Here is an 18,700-nt window from a genome sequence, read left to right on the forward strand (position 1 = left end):
TTAAAACAAGTGTAATATTGAAAACAAGTGTCATATTGAAAACAAGTGTCATATTGAAAACAAGTGTCATATCTAAAAAAGTGTAATATTGAAAACAAGTGTAATATTTGAAAAAGTGTAATATTTGAAAAAGTGTAATATTGAAAACAAGTGTCATATTTACAAAAATGTAATATTGAAAACAAGTGTCATATTTAAAAAAGTGTAACATTTAAAAAAGTGTAATATTGAAAACAAGTGTCGTATTTAAAAAAGTGTAATATTTTAAAAAGTGTAATATTGAAAACAAGTGTCATATTTACAAAAATGTAATATTGAAAACAAGTGTCATATTTAAAACAAGTGTAATATTGACAACAAATGTCATATTTAAAACAAGTGTAATATTGAAAACAAGTGTCATATTTAAAAAAGTGTAATATTGAAAATAAGTGTAATATTTAAAAAAGTGTAATATTTTAAAAAGTGTAATATTGAAAACAAGTGTCATATTTACAAAAATTTAATATTGAAAACAAGTGTCATATTTAAAACAAGTGTAATATTGACAACAAATGTCATATTTAAAACAAGTGTAATATTGAAAACAAGTGTCATATTTAAAAAAGTGTAATATTGAAAATAAGTGTAATATTTAAAAAAGTGTAATATTTTAAAAAGTGTAATAATGAAAACAAGTGTCATATTTACAAAAATGTAATATTGAAAACAAGTGTCATATTTAAAACAAGTGTAATATTGACAACAAATGTCATATTTAAAACAAGTGTAATATTGAAAACAAGTGTCATATTTAAAAAAGTGTAATATTGAAAATAAGTGTAATATTTAAAAAAGTGTAATATTGAAAACAAGTGTCATATTTACAAAAATGTAATATTGAAAACAAGTGTCATATTTAAAACAAGTGTAATATTGACAACAAATGTCATATTTAAAACAAGTGTAATATTGAAAACAAGTGTCATATTTAAAACAAGTGTAATATTGAAAACAAGTGTCATATTTAAAACAAGTGTACTATTGAAAACAAGTGTCATATTGAAAACAAGTGTCATATTTAAAACAAGTGTTGTATTTAAAACAAGTGTCATATTTAAAACAAGTGTAATATTGAAAACAAGTGTCATATTGAAAACAAGTGTCATATTGAAAACAAGTGTCATATCTAAAAAAGTGTAATATTGAAAACAAGTGTAATATTTGAAAAAGTATAATATTTGAAAAAGTGTAATATTGAAAACAAGTGTCATATTTACAAAAATGTAATATTGAAAACAAGTGTCATATTTAAAAAAGTGTAATATTTAAAAAAGTGTAATATTGAAAACAAGTGTCGTATTTAAAAAAGTGTAATATTTTAAAAAGTGTAATATTGAAAACAAGTGTCATATTTACAAAAATGTAATATTGAAAACAAGTGTCATATTTAAAACAAGTGTAATATTGACAACAAATGTCATATTTAAAACAAGTGTAATATTGAAAACAAGTGTCATATTTAAAAAAGTGTAATATTGAAAATAAGTGTAATATTTAAAAAAGTGTAATATTTTAAAAAGTGTAATATTGAAAACAAGTGTCATATTTACAAAAATTTAATATTGAAAACAAGTGTCATATTTAAAACAAGTGTAATATTGACAACAAATGTCATATTTAAAACAAGTGTAATATTGAAAACAAGTGTCATATTTAAAAAAGTGTAATATTGAAAATAAGTGTAATATTTAAAAAAGTGTAATATTTTAAAAAGTGTAATAATGAAAACAAGTGTCATATTTACAAAAATGTAATATTGAAAACAAGTGTCATATTTAAAACAAGTGTAATATTGACAACAAATGTCATATTTAAAACAAGTGTAATATTGAAAACAAGTGTCATATTTAAAAAAGTGTAATATTGAAAATAAGTGTAATATTTAAAAAAGTGTAATATTTTAAAAAGTGTAATATTGAAAACAAGTGTCATATTTACAAAAATGTAATATTGAAAACAAGTGTCATATTTAAAACAAGTGTAATATTGACAACAAATGTCATATTTAAAACAAGTGTAATATTGAAAACAAGTGTCATATTTAAAAAAGTGTAATATTGAAAATAAGTGTAATATTTAAAAAAGTGTAATATTTTAAAAAGTGTAATATTGAAAACAAGTGTCGTATTTACAAAAATGTAATATTGAAAACAAGTGTCATATTTAAAACAAGTGTAATATTGACAACAAATGTCATATTTAAAACAAGTGTAATATTGAAAACAAGTGTCATATTTAAAAAAGTGTAATATTGAAAATAAGTGTAATATTTAAAAAAGTGTAATATTTAAAAAAGTGTAATATTGAAAACAAGTGTCATATTTAAAACAAGTGTAATATTGAAAACAAGTGTCATATTTAAAACAAGTGTAATATTGACAACAAGTATCATATTTAAAACAAGTGTTATATTGAAAACAAGTGTCATATTTAAAACAAGTGTGATATTGACAACAAATGTCATATTTAAAACAAGTGTAATATTGAAAACAAGTGTCATATTTAAAAAAGTGTAATATTGAAAATAAGTGTAATATTTAAAAAAGTGTAATATTTTAAAAAGTGTAATAATGAAAACAAGTGTCATATTTACAAAAATGTAATATTGAAAACAAGTGTCATATTTAAAACAAGTGTAATATTGACAACAAATGTCATATTTAAAACAAGTGTAATATTGAAAACAAGTGTCATATTTAAAAAAGTGTAATATTGAAAATAAGTGTAATATTTAAAAAAGTGTAATATTTTAAAAAGTGTAATATTGAAAACAAGTGTCATATTTACAAAAATGTAATATTGAAAACAAGTGTCATATTTAAAACAAGTGTAATATTGACAACAAATGTCATATTTAAAACAAGTGTAATATTGAAAACAAGTGTCATATTTAAAAAAGTGTAATATTGAAAATAAGTGTAATATTTAAAAAAGTGTAATATTTTAAAAAGTGTAATATTGAAAACAAGTGTCGTATTTACAAAAATGTAATATTGAAAACAAGTGTCATATTTAAAACAAGTGTAATATTGACAACAAATGTCATATTTAAAACAAGTGTAATATTGAAAACAAGTGTCATATTTAAAAAAGTGTAATATTGAAAATAAGTGTAATATTTAAAAAAGTGTAATATTTAAAAAAGTGTAATATTGAAAACAAGTGTCATATTTAAAACAAGTGTAATATTGAAAACAAGTGTCATATTTAAAACAAGTGTAATATTGACAACAAGTATCATATTTAAAACAAGTGTTATATTGAAAACAAGAGTCATATTTAAAACAAGTGTAATATTGAAAACAAGTGTCATATTTAAAAAAGTGTAATATTGAAAAAAAGTGTCAAATTTAAAAAAAGTGTAATATTGAAAACAAGTGTCATATTTAAAACAAGTGTAATATTGAAAACAAGTGTCAAATTTTAAAATAGTGTAATATTGAAAACAAGTGTCATATTTAAAAAAGTGTAATATTGAAAACAAGTGTCATATTTTAAAAAGTGTCATATTTTAAAATGTGTCATATTGAAAACAAGTGTAATATTGAAAACAAGTGTCATATTTAAAAAAGTGTAATATTGAAAACAAGTGTCACATTTAAAAAAAAGTGTAATATTGAAAACAAGTTTCATATTTAAAACAAGTGTAATATTGAAAACAAGTGTCATATTTAAAAAAGTGTAATATTGAAAACAAAAGTCATATTTAAAAAAGTGTCATTTATACAAAAGTGTCATATTGAAAACAAGCGTAATATTGAAAACAAGTGTCATATTTAAAAAAGTGTAATATTGAAAACAAGTGTCAAATTTAAAAAAGTGTAATATTGAAAACAAGTGTCATATTTAAAACAAGTGTAATACTGAAAACAAGTGTCATATTTAAAAAAGTGTAATATTGAAAACAAGTGTCATATTTAAAAAAGTGTCATATTTTAAAAAGTGTCACAATTAAAAAAAGTGCATAACTGAAAACAAGTGTCATATTTAAAACAAGTGTAATATTGAAAACAAGTGTCATATTTAAAAAAGTGTAATATTGAAAACAAGTCATATTTAAAAAAGTGTAATATTGAAAACAAGTGTAATATTGAAAACAAGTGTAATATTTAAAACAAGTGTTATATTTAAAAAAAGTGTAATATTGAAAACAAGTGTCATATTTAAAAAAGTTTAATGTTGAAAACAAGTAACATATTTAAAACAAGTAATATGTTTAAAACAAGTGTAATATTGAAAACAAGTGTCATATTTTAAAAAGTGTAATATTGAAAACAAGTAACATATTTTAAAAAGTGTCATATTGAAAACAAGTGTCATATTTGACAATCATTGGTACTTTAACTTTAACTTTTATATTTAAAAGTGTCATATTTAAAAAAAAAAGTGTCATATTGAAAACAAGTGTAATATTGAAAACAAGTGTCATATTTAAAAAAGTGTAATATTGGCAACAAGTGTCATATTTAAAACAAGTGTAATATTGACAAGTGTCATATTTAAAACGAATGTAATATTGAAAACAAGTGTTATATTTAAAAAAGTGTAATATTGAAAACAAGTGTCATATTTGACAATCATTGGTACTTTAACTTTTATATTTAAAGTGTCATATTTAAAAAAAAGTGTAATATTGAAAACAAATGTCATATTTAAAAAAAGTGTCATATTTAAAACAAGTGTAATATTGAAAACAAGTGTCATATTTAAAACAAGTGTCATATTGAAAACAAGTGTCATATTTAAAACAAGTGTTATATTTAAAACAAGTGTCATATTGAAAACAAGTGTCATATCTAAAAAAGTGTAATATTGAAAACAAGTGTAATATTTGAAAAAGTGTAATATTTTAAAAAGTGTAATATTGAAAACAAGTGTCATATTTACAAAAATGTAATATTGAAAACAAGTGTCATATTTAAAAAAGTGTAATATTTAAAAAAGTGTAATATTGAAAACAAGTGTCGTATTTAAAAAAGTGTAATATTTTAAAAAGTGTAATATTGAAAACAAGTGTCATATTCACAAAAATGTAATATTGAAAACAAGTGTCATATTTAAAACAAGTGTAATATTGACAACAAATGTCATATTTAAATTCAAGTGTAATATTGAAAACAAGTGTCATATTTAAAAAAGTGTAATATTGAAAATAAGTGTAATATTTAAAAAAGTGTAATATTTTAAAAAGTGTAATATTGAAAACAAGTGTCATATTTACACAAATTTAATATTGAAAACAAGTGTCATATTTAAAACAAGTGTAATATTGACAAGTGTCATATTTAAAACAAGTGTAATATTGAAAACAAGTGTCATATTTAAAACAAGTGTAATATTGACAACAAGTGTCATATTTTAAAAAGTGTAATATTGAAAACAAGTGTAATATTTAAAAAAGTGTAATATTGAAAACAAGTGTCATATTTAAAACAAGTGTAATATTGAAAACAAGTGTCATATTGAAAGATATTGGGTTTCACTATGTAAAAGCGCTTTGAGTCACTAGAGAAAAAGCGCTATATAAATATAATCCACTTCACTTCACTCACCGGCCTAGTGGTTAGAGTGTTCGGTAGGTTGTGAGTTCAAACCCCGGCCGAGTCATACCAAAGACTATAAAAATGGGAGCCCATTACCTCCCTGCTTGGCACTCAGCATCAAGGGTTGGAATTGGGGGTTAAATCACCAAAAATGATTCCCGGGCGCATCCACCGCTGCTGCCCACTGCTCCCCTCACCTCCCAGGGGGTGAAAAGGGGATGCAGAAGACAAGTTTCACCACACTTAGTGTTTGTGTGTGACAATGATTGGTACTTTAACTTGGCCAAATGAATCCACAGCGGAGCGAGGGGAGGAGTGAGTGAGTGAGGGGAGGAGTGAGCGAGGGGAGGAGCCCACAGGACAAACACACCACGGAGACATGCTGGACTGTTAATTAGCCGGAGCGAAGGGATGAGACGGAAAAGAAAGGGCAGGAAAGAGGGAGAGAAAGTGAGCACCAGGGTTAAAGTGAGCGAGGCTGATTCATATCCTACACTCAGATGAGTTATTAACTCCCCTGTTTCCACTCTCCCAGCAGGTGGCCATGGCAACCACATTTCACATTCTCATGCAGTACACTTGTTTCCCTTTATTCCCACTTGGAGCTGGGATTAAAATGCTGGACGCCTCCCGCTCACAAAAAGCACGTCTGACTCGTACGGCCAGACGAGACTGAGATGGTATTAACTGTTTATGAAAGGCAATGTTGGAGATGAGTTACGTCTCACTCAGTGCAATGTAATGACATGGCGGAATTTACTAGAAAATAAGTGACGGCAGTCCTGGAAGATGCAGTTGATGTAGATGATGATATAGTTGATGTAGATGATGATATAGTTGATGTAGATGATGATATAGTTGATGTAGATGATGATATAGTTGATGTAGATGATGATATAGTTGATGTAGATGATCATATAGTTGATGTAGATGATGATATAGTTGATGCAGATGATGATATAGTTGATGTAGATGATGATATAGTTGATGTAGATGATGATATAGTTGATGTAGATGATGATATAGTTGATGTAGATGATGATATAGTTGATGTAGATGATGATATAGTTGATGTAGATGATGATATAGTTGATGTAGATGATGATATAGTTGATGTAGATGATGATATAGTTGGTGTGGATGATGATATAGTTGATGTGGATGATGATATTGTTGATGTGGATGATGATATAGTTGATGTGGATGATGATAGAGTTGATGTAGATGATGATAGAGTTGATGTAGATGATGATATAGTTGATGTGGATGATGATATTTGATGTAGATGATGATATAGTTGATGTAGATGATGATATAGTTGATGTGGATGATGATATAGTTGATGTGGATGATGATATAGTTGATGTGGATGATGATATAGTTGATGTAGATGATGATATAGTTGATGTAGATGATATAGTTGATGTAGATGATGATATTGTTGATGTAGATGATGATATAGTTAATGTGGATGATGATAGAGTTGATGTAGATGATGATAGAGTTGATGTAGATGATGATATAGTTGATGTGGATGATGATAGAGTTGATGTGGATGATGATATAGTTGATGTAGATGATATAGTTGATGTAGATGATATAGTTGATGTAGATGACATTCTTGATGTAGATGATGATATAGTTGATGTGGATGATGATATAGTTGATGTAGATGATGATATAGTTGATGTGGATGATGATATAGTTGATGTAGATGATGATATAGTTGATGTAGATGATGATATAGTTGATGTAGATGATGATATAGTTGGTGTAGATGATGATATAGTTGATGTAGATGATGATATAGTTGATGTAGATGATGATATAGTTGATGTAGATGATATAGTTGATGTAGATGATGATATAGTTGATGTAGATGATGATATAGTTGATGTAGATGATATAGTTGATGTAGATGATGATATAGTTGATGTAGATGATATAGTTGATGTGGATGATGATAGAGTTGATGTGGATGATGATAGAGTTGATGTAGATGATGATGCAGTTGATGTGGATGATGATATAGTTGATGTGGATGATGATATAGTTGATGTGGATGATGATATAGTTGATGTAGATGATATAGTTGATGTAGATGATGATATAGTTGATGTAGATGATAATAGAGTTGATGTAGATGATGATATAGTTGATGTAGATGATGATATAGTTGGTGTAGATGATGATATAGTTGATGTGGATGATGATATAGTTGATGTAGATGATGATATAGTTGATGTAGATGATGATATAGTTGATGTAGATGATCATATAGTTGATGTGGATGATGATAGAGTTGATGTAGATGATGATAGAGTTGATGTAGATGATGATATTGTTGATGTGGATGATAATATAGTTGATGTGGATGATGATAGAGTTGATGTAGATGATGATATAGTTGATGTAGATGATGATATAGTTGATGTGGATGATGATAGAGTTGATGTGGATGATGATAGAGTTGATGTGGATGATGATATAGTTGATGTAGATGATGATATAGTTGATGTAGATGATGATATTGTTGATGTGGATGATGATATAGTTGATGTGGATGCTGGTATAGTTGATGTAGATGATGATATTGTTGATGTGGATGATGATATAGTTGATGTGGATGATGATAGAGTTGATGTAGATGATATAGTTGATGTAGATGATTATATAGTTGATGTAGGTGATGATATAGTTGATGTAGGTGATTGCATAGTTGATGTAGGTGATGATATAGTTGATGCATATGATATAGTTGATGTAGATGATGATATAGTTGATGTAGATGATGATATAGTTGATGTGGATGATGATAGAGTTGATGTAGATGATGATATAGTTGATGTAGATGATGATATAGTTGATGTAGATGATGATATAGTTGATGTAGATGATGATATAGTTGATGTAGATGATATAGTTGATGTGGATGATGACATAGTTGATGTAGATGATGATATAGTTGATGTAGATGATGATATAGTTGATGTAGATGGTGATATAGTTGATGTAGATGATGATATAGTTGATGTAGAGGATGATATAGTTGATGTGGATGATGATATAGTTGATGTGGATGAAGGTATATTTGATGTGGATGATGATATAGTTGATGTGGATGATGATACAGTTGATGTGGATGATGATATAGTTGATGTGGATGATGATAGAGTTGATGTAGATGATGATATAGTTGATGTAGATGATATAGTTGATGTAGATGATGATATTGTTGATGTAGATGATGATATAGTTGATGTAGATGATGATATAGTTGATGTAAGTGATGACATAGTTGATGTAGATGATGACAGTTGATGTAGATTTTGATATAGTCGATGTAGATGATGATATAGTTGATGTAGATGATGATATAGTTGATGTAGATGATGATATAGTTGATGTAGATGATGATATAGTTGATGTAGATGATAATAGAGTTGATGTAGATGATGATATAGTTGATGTAGATGATGATATAGTTGGTGTAGATGATGATATAGTTGATGTGGATGATGATATAGTTGATGTAGATGATGATATAGTTGATGTAGATGATGATATAGTTGATGTAGATGATCATATAGTTGATGCAGATGATGATATTGTTGATGTAGATGATGATAGAGTTGATGTAGGTGATGGCATAGTTGATGTAGATGATGATATAGTTGATGTAGATGATGATATTGTTGATGTAGATGATGATATAGTTAATGTGGATGATGATAGAGTTGATGTAGATGATGATAGAGTTGATGTAGATGATGATATAGTTGATGTGGATGATGATAGAGTTGATGTGGATGATGATATAGTTGATGTAGATGATGATATAGTTGATGTAGATGATGATATAGTTGATGTAGATGATGATATAGTTGATGTAGATGATATAGTTGATGTGGATGATGATATAGTTGATGTAGATGATGATATAGTTGGTGTAGATGATGATATAGTTGATGTAGATGATGATATAGTTGATGTAGATGATGATATAGTTGGTGTGGATGATGATATAGTTGATGTGGATGATGATATTGTTGATGTGGATGATGATATAGTTGATGTGGATGATGATATAGTTGATGTGGATGATGATATAGTTTATGTAGATGATGATATAGTTGATGTAGATGATATAGTTGATGTAGATGATGATATAGTTGATGTGGATGATGATATAGTTTATGTAGATGATGATATAGTTGATGTAGATGATGATATAGTTGATGTAGATGATATAGTTGATGCAGATGATGATATAGTTGATGTGGATGAAGGTATATTTGATGTGGATGATGATACAGTTGATGTAGATGATATAGTTGATATATATATACATATATATATATATATATATATATATATATATATATATATATATATACATACACACACACATACACATGTGTTATAGCCAATTATACAAATGTTTCAATGACGAGTCGACCCGGTCGCGCCCCCACCACAAATTGATTGCCGGTCGGTGGGAAACACTGAGCCATACCTCTATACGTCTACATTGTGCTCAACAGCGCACCTCATTTTCTGCAGCAGCTGACCTTTGACCCACGCCATCAGTCCCATAATCACATGTCTCCTGTGTTGCAGGGTCACAGGAATGAGGAGAGTAACAGGGCCACTAATGGCGTCGTGTGGCTACCATCACTTCTAATTAGCGGGACAGCTCTACCGTCCGACCACGCCCTGCCGCGCCTCCTCTGGGTACCATGGCAACCCGCCAATCCAGGGTTCAACGTTGACACACTGAACATGTGGTGAGGAAACACCACATTGCTGCCACTCCTAGCACCAGCCGCCCTAGTGGCTCCCTGGAGCTTTTCCAAAAATGTATAACACTGGTAAAAGACGGGGTAAAAAATATATATTTACTTTTAATACGGCTAAATATTGTCCCCGAACGGGACAAGCTGTAGAAAAATGGATGGATGGGATGGTTACTGTAGAGGACAAGCATGACACAAACCTTCCTAATTGCCAGAAAGCCCACTCATTAATATGTTTGTGTTTATGCTTCATTTGACGGTCCCTGAACTCACCGTCGTTGTGTACGACTTTCTCCGACGCTGCCACATAAAGAGGTGTTTTATGCCACACCTTCTTTGTCTCATTTTGTCCACCAAACCTTTTATACTGAGTGTGAATGCACAAAAGTGAGCTTTGTTGACTTGTGTGGACACATTAGGTCCGTACTTGACTGCAAGCTAATCGATGCTAACATGCTATTTGGGCTAGCTGCATGTACATATTGCATCATCATGCCTTGTTTGTAGCTATATTTGAGCTCATTTAATTTCCTTTACTTATGTCCTCTGTGTATATAATTTATATTTGCATGTCTCATGACAAATTATCTGTATGTAATATTGGCTGCATTTCCCATAGTTGTTTGTGTGCCATGTTGTTCCAGACCACAGCAAACGTTACCCAGCTTGCAAAGATTGTAATAAATCCATTAGAAGAAGCTAATATAGACACTTACATCATGTGTTGTCTTCCTAAGACTTTTAAAGTCATTTTGATAGTAGACTAATATAGCTAATAAAGACACTTACATTGTGTGTTGTCTTCATTATAACACTTATATAAGACTTTTAAAGTCACTTTTATAGTAGGCTAATATAGACACTTACATCATGTGTTGTCTTCATTTTGACACTTGTATAAGACTTTTAAAGTAATTTTTGATAGTAGGCTAATATAGCTAATATAGACACTTAAATCATGTGTTGCCTTCATTATAACACTTGTATAAGACTTTTAAAGTAATTTTTGATAGTAGGCTAATATAGACACTTAAATCATGTGTTGTCTTCATTATAACACTTATATAAGACTTTTAAAGTCGCTTTTATAGTAGGCTAATATAGACACTTACATCATGTGTTGTCTTTATTATAACACTTATATAAGACTTTTAAAGTCATTTTTTATAGTAGGCTAATATAGCTACTATAGACATTTAAATCATGTGTTGCCTTCATTATAACACTTATATAAGACTTTTAAAGTCACTTTTATAGTAGGCTAATATAGACACTTACATCATGTGTTGTCTTCATTATAACACTTATATAAGACTTTTAAAGTAGTTTTTTTTATAGTAGGCTAATATAGCTAATATAGACACTTAAATCATGTGTTGTCTTCACTATAACACTTATATAAGACTTTTAAAGTCATTTTGATAGTAGGCTAATATAGACACTTACATCGTGTGTTGTTTCATTATAACACTTATATAAGACTTTTAAAGTCATTTTTGATAGTAGGCTAATATAGACACTTACATCATGTGTTGCCTTCATTATAACACTTATATAAGACTTTTAAAGTCATTTTGATAGTAGGCTAATATAGACACTTACATTGTGTGTTGTCTTCATTATAACACTTATATAGGACTTTTAAAGTCACTTTTAATAGTAGGCTAATATAGACACTTACGTCATGTGTTGCCTTCATTATAACACTTATATAAGACTTTTAAAGTCATTTTGATAGTAGGCTAATATAGACACTTACATTGTGTGTTTTCTTCATTATAACACTTATATAGGACTTTTAAAGTCACTTTTATAGTAGGCTAATATAGACACCTACATAATGTGTTGTCTTCATTATACCACTTATATAGGACTTTTAAAGTCATTTTTTATAGTAGGCTAATATAGCTAATATAGACACTTAAATCATGTGTTGCCTTCATTATAACACTTATATAAGACTTTTAAAGTCATTTTAATAGTCGGCTAATATAGACACTTACATCGTGTGTTGTCTTCATTATAACACTTATATAAGACTCTTAAAGTCATTTTGATAGTAGGCTAATATAGACACTTACATCATGTGTTGTCTTCATTACAACACTTATATAGGACTTTTAAAGTCACTTTTAATAGTAGGCTAATATAGACACTTACATCATGTGTTGCCTTCATTAAAACACTTGTATAAGACTTTTAAAGTATTTTTTATAGTAGGCTAATATAGCTAATATAGACACTTATATCATGTGTTGTCTTCATTATAACACTTATATAAGACTTTTAAAGTCATTTTGATAGTAGGCTAATATAGACACTTACATCGTGTGTTGCCTTCATTATAACACTTACATAAGACTTTTAAAGTCATTTTGATAGTAGGCTAATATAGACACTTACATCGTGTGTTGCCTTCATTATAACACTTATATAAGACTTTTAAAGTCATTTTGATAGCAGGCTAATATAGACACTTACATCATGTGTTGTCTTCATTATAACACTTTAATACGACTTTTAAAGTAATTTTGATAGTAGGCTAATATAGACACTTACATTGTGTGTTGTCTTCATTATAACACTTATATAGGACTTTTAAAGTCACTTTTAATAGTAGGCTAATATAGACACTTACATCATGTGTTGTCTTCATTATAACACTTATATAAGACTTTTAAAGTCATTTTGATAGTAGGCTAATATAGACACTTACATCATGTGTTGTCTTCATTATAACACTTATATAAGACTTTTAAAGTCACTTTTATAGTAGGCTAATATAGACACTTACATCGTGTGTTGCCTTCATTATAACACTTATATAGGACTTTTAAAGTCACTTTTAATAGTAGGCTAATATAGACACTTACATTGTGTGTTGTCTTCATTATAACACTTATATAGGACTTTTAAAGTCATTTTGATAGTAGGCTAATATAGACACTTACGTCATGTGTTGTCTTCATTATAACACTTATATAGGACTTTTAAAGTCACTTTTAATAGTAGGCTAATATAGACACTTACGTCATGTGTTGTCTTCATTATAACACTTATATAAGACTTTTAAAGTCATTTTGATAGTAGGCTAATATAGACACTTACATCATGTGTTGTCTTCATTTTGACACTTGTATAAGACTTTTAAAGTATTTTCTTTATAGTAGGCTAATATAGCTAATATAGACACTTACATCATGTGTTGTCTTCATTATAACACTTATATAAGACTTTTAAAGTCATTTTGATAGTAGGCTAATATAGACACTTACATTGTGTGTTGTCTTCATTATAACACTTATATAGGACTTTTAAAGTCACTTTTATAGCAGGCTAATATAGACACTTACGTCATGTGTTGTCTTTATTATAACACTTATATAAGACTTTTAAAGTATTTTTTATAGTAGGCTAATATAGACACTTACATCATGTGTTGTTTTCATTATAACACTTATATAAGACTTTTAAAGTCACTTTTATAGTAGGCTAATATAGACACTTACATCGTGTGTTGCCTTCATTATAACACTTATATAAGACTTTTAAAGTCATTTTGATAGTAGGCTAATATAGACACTTACATTGTGTGTTGTCTTCATTATAACACTTATATAGGACTTTTAAAGTCACTTTTAATAGTAGGCTAATATAGACACTTACGTCATGTGTTGTCTTCATTATAACACTTATATAAGACTTTTAAAGTCACTTTTATAGTAGGCTAATGTAGACACTTATGTCATGTGTTGTTTTCATTATAACACTTATATAAGACTTTTAAAGTAATTTTTGATAGTAGGCTAATATAGCTAATATAGACACTTACATCATGTGTTGTCTTCATTATAACACTTATATAAGACTTTTAAAGTCATTTTTGATATTAGGCTAAAATAGTTAATATAGACACTTACATCATGTGTTGCCTTCATTATAACACTTATATAAGACTTTTAAAGTCATTTTGATAGCAGGCTAATATAGACACTTGTGTCATGTGTTGTCTTCATTACAACACTTATATAGGACTTTTAAAGTCACTTTTAATAGTAGGCTAACATAGACACTTACGTCATGTGTTGCCTTCATTATAACACTTATATAAGACTTTTAAAGTCATTTTTAATAGTAGGCTAATATAGACACTTACGTCATGTGTTGTCTTCATTATAAAACTTATATAAGATTTTAAAGTATTTTTTTTATAGTAGGCTAATATAGACACTTACGTCGTGTGTTGCCTTCATTATAACACTTATATAGGACTTTTAAAGTCACTTTTATAGTAGGCTGATATAGACACTTACATCGTGTGTTGTCTTCATTATAACACTTATATAAGACTTTTAAAGTCATTTTGATAGTAGGCTAATATAGACACTTACATCATGTGTTGTCTTCATTATAACACTTTAATACGACTTTTAAAGTAATTTTGATAGTAGGCTAATATAGACACTTACATTGTGTGTTGTCTTCATTATAACACTTATATAGGACTTTTAAAGTCACTTTTAATAGTAGGCTAATATAGACACTTACGTCATGTGTTGTCTTCATTATAACACTTATATAGGACTTTTAAAGTCATTTTTTATAGTAGGCTAATATAGCTAATATAGACACTTACATCATGTGCTTTCTTCATTATAACACTTATATAAGACTTTTAAAGTCACTTTTATAGTAGGCTAATATAGACACTTACATCATGTGTTGTCTTCATTATAACACTTGTATACGACTTTTAAAGTCACTTTTAATAGTAAGCTAATATAGACACTTACATCATGTGTTGCCTTCATTATAACACTTATATAAGACTTTTAAAGTCATTTTGATAGTAGGCTAATATAGACACTTACATCATGTGTTGTCTTCATTTTGACACTTGTATAAGACTTTTAAAGTATTTTCTTTATAGTAGGCTAATATAGCTAATATAGACACTTACATCATGTGTTGCCTTCATTATAACACTTATATAAGACTTTTAAAGTCATTTTGATGGTAGGCTAATATAGACACTTACATTGTGTGTTGTCTTCATTATAACACTTATATAGGACTTTTAAAGTCACTTTTAATAGTAGGCTAATATAGACACTTACGTCATGTGTTGTCTTCATTATAACACTTATATAAGACTTTTAAAGTCACTTTTATAGTAGGCTAATATAGACACCTACATCATGTGTTGTCTTCATTATAACACTTATATAAGACTTTTAAAGTAGTTTTTTTTATAGTAGGCTAATATAGCTAATATAGACACTTAAATCATGTGTTGTCTTCACTATAACACTTATATAAGACTTTTAAAGTCATTTTGATAGTAGGCTAATATAGACACATCGTGTGTTGTCTTCATTATAACACTTATATAGGACTTTTAAAGTCACTTTTATAGTAGGCTAATATAGACACTTACGTCATGTGTTGTTTTCATTATAACCCTTATATAAGACTTTTAAAGTCATTTTTGATAGTAGGCTAATATAGCTAATATAGACACTTACGTCATGTGTTGTCTTCATTATAACACTTATATAAGACTTTTAAAGTCATTTTTGATAGTAGGCTAATATAGACACTCACATCGTGTGTTGTCTTCATTATAACACTTATATAAGACTTTTAAAGTCATTTTTGATAGTAGGCTAAGATAGCTAATATAGACACTTACATCATGTGTTGTCTTCATTATAACACTTATATAAGACTTTTAAAGTCACTTTTAATAGTAGGCTAATATAGACACTTACATCGTGTGTTGCCTTCATTATAACACCTATATAAGACTTTTAAAGTCATTTTGATAGTAGGCTAATATAGACACTTACATCATGTGTTGTCTTCACTATAACACTTATATAGTCACTTTTAATAGTAGGCTAATATAATATATAGTTGTCTTCATTACAACACTTAAAATTTTTGCGGCTCCACACAGATTAGTTTTTTGTATTTTGGTCTCTTGCAACATTTCGGGTGGCCGAGCCCCGCACCAAAGCAGATGCTGAAAGTCCCTGTGAAAATCCGTACGACGACTTCATCAATTTACAAAACAACACATTATTCCAAAAGCCATTTTTCGGGGACACCTGTCATCCCCCTTCTAGCGCCGTGCAGCGTTCTGTTGTCCTAACTGTCAAAGCATCAAAGTCAAATTGGTGATATTTTCCTTCCCTGTGACAGGCACAAAGAAGACAAATCTGCTGGGACTGGTGTGCAAAAAAGTCAGCAAAGTCTATCATTGGAGTACAAACGACAGTGAAAATAGAACACTGTGACAAGCAACCTATTTACTGCTCATATACGCATTCTGTTTGGGCTTTGATTGCTTTACTAATGCAAACCAAATCATATTTCTCTGTCAGTGTTCCGTGTGGAATGCATTAAACAAATGTACTCCACTCACAATGCCCATCAGGCTTCAGAAATTCCCAGAAAAACATGACTTCATCAGAGGGAGTGTTCACATCTTGGCTTTTTGGAACATATACCCCCCCCACACCCCCATGTCATTACATTTGTGTCAGAAGGGGCTGACTTACTGTGATGAAGGGGGTTAAATGTGCTAATTCAATTGGGATTGAGCTATAATTCAGATTCATAATGGGGGGGAAATGCTTCATGGATGCCATTTGTCTGAACACGGACCCCCACTTTAAATAAGCAAGGATTTCATCTGAGTCATTTTGATAGTAGGCTTATATAGCTGATATAGACACTTTCTTCATTATAGCACTTATATAAGACTTTTAAAGTCATTTTGATAGTAGGCTAATACAGACACTTTCAGTTCGCCCTGAAATCGGTCGGTTGTCAGTTCAAACCGAGTCATACCAAAGACTATAAAAAATGGGAGCCATTACCTCCCTGCTTGGTACTCAGCATCAAGGGTTGGAATTGGGGGTTAAATCACCAAAAAAATGATTCCCGGGCGCGGCCACCGCTGCCGCTCACTGCTCCCCTCACCCCCCCCCAGAAGGGTGATCAAGGGTGATGGGTAAAATGCAGGGAAAAATTTCGCCACACCTAGTGTGTGTGTGTGTGTGTGTGACAATCATTGGTACTTTAATGTGTTGTCTTCATTATAACACTTATACAAGATTTTTAAAGTAATTTTGATAGTAGGCTAATACAGACACATCATGTGTTGCCTTCATTATAACACTTTTATAAGACTTTTAAAGTCATTGTTGATAGTAGGCTAATATAGACACATCATGTGTTGTCTTCATTATCAGACTTATATAAGACTCTTAAAGTAATTTTGATAGTAGGCTAATATAGACACTTACATCATGTGTTGTCTTCATTATAACACTCATATAAGACTGTTAAAGACATTTTGATAGTAGGCTAATAAAGATAATATAGACACTTACATCATGTGTTGTCTTCATTATAACACTTATATAAGACTTTTAAAGTCATTTTGATAGTAGGCTATCATAGCTAATATAGACACTTACATCATGTGTTGTCTTCATTATCACACTTATACAAGATTTTTAAAGTAATTTTGATAGTAGGCTAATACAGACACATCATGTGTTGTCTTCATTATAACACTTATATAAGACTTTTAAAGTCATTGTTGATAGTAGGCTAATATAGACACTTACATCATGTGTTGTCTTCATTATCACACTTATATAAGACTCTTAAAGTAATTTTGATAGTAGGCTAATATAGCTAATACAGACACTTACATCATGTGTTGCCTTCATTATAACACTTATATAAGACTATTAAAGACATTTTGATAGTAGGCTAATATAGCTAATATAGACACTTACGTCAGGTGTTGTCTTCATTATAACACTCATATAAGACTTTTAAAGTCATTTTGATAGTAAGCTTATATAGACACTTACGTCATGTGTTGTCTTCATTATAGCACTTATATAAGACTTTTAAAGTCATTTTTATAGTAGGCTAATATAGACACTTACGTCACGTGTTGTCTTCATTATAACACTTATATAAGACTTTTAAAGTCATTTTTATAGTAGGCTAATATAGACACTTACGTCATGTGTTGTCTTCATTATAACACTTATATAAGACTTTTAAAGTCATTTTGATAGTAGGCTATCATAGCTAATATAGACACTTACATCATGTGTTGTCTTCATTATAACACTTATATAAGGCTTTTAAAGTAATTTTTATAGTAGGCTAATATAGACACTTACGTCAGGTGTTGTCTTCATTATAACACTTATATAAGGCTTTTAAAGTAATTTTTATAGTAGGCTAATATAGACACTTACATCACGTGTTTTCTTCATTATAACACTT

General features: G+C 29.0%; 1 protein-coding gene across 2 annotated transcripts in view; it reads right to left on the bottom strand.

Moving 5' to 3' along the window:
* LOC133578320 (plexin-A1-like) overlaps window positions 1-18,700 on the bottom strand; it is a 578,589-nt gene that overhangs the window by 99,932 nt on the left and 459,957 nt on the right. The gene's annotated exons all lie outside the window — the stretch shown is intronic.

This window comes from Nerophis lumbriciformis, linkage group LG38, assembly GCF_033978685.3.
Source record: "Nerophis lumbriciformis linkage group LG38, RoL_Nlum_v2.1, whole genome shotgun sequence".
In the NCBI taxonomy this organism is placed as follows: domain Eukaryota; kingdom Metazoa; phylum Chordata; class Actinopteri; order Syngnathiformes; family Syngnathidae; genus Nerophis; species Nerophis lumbriciformis.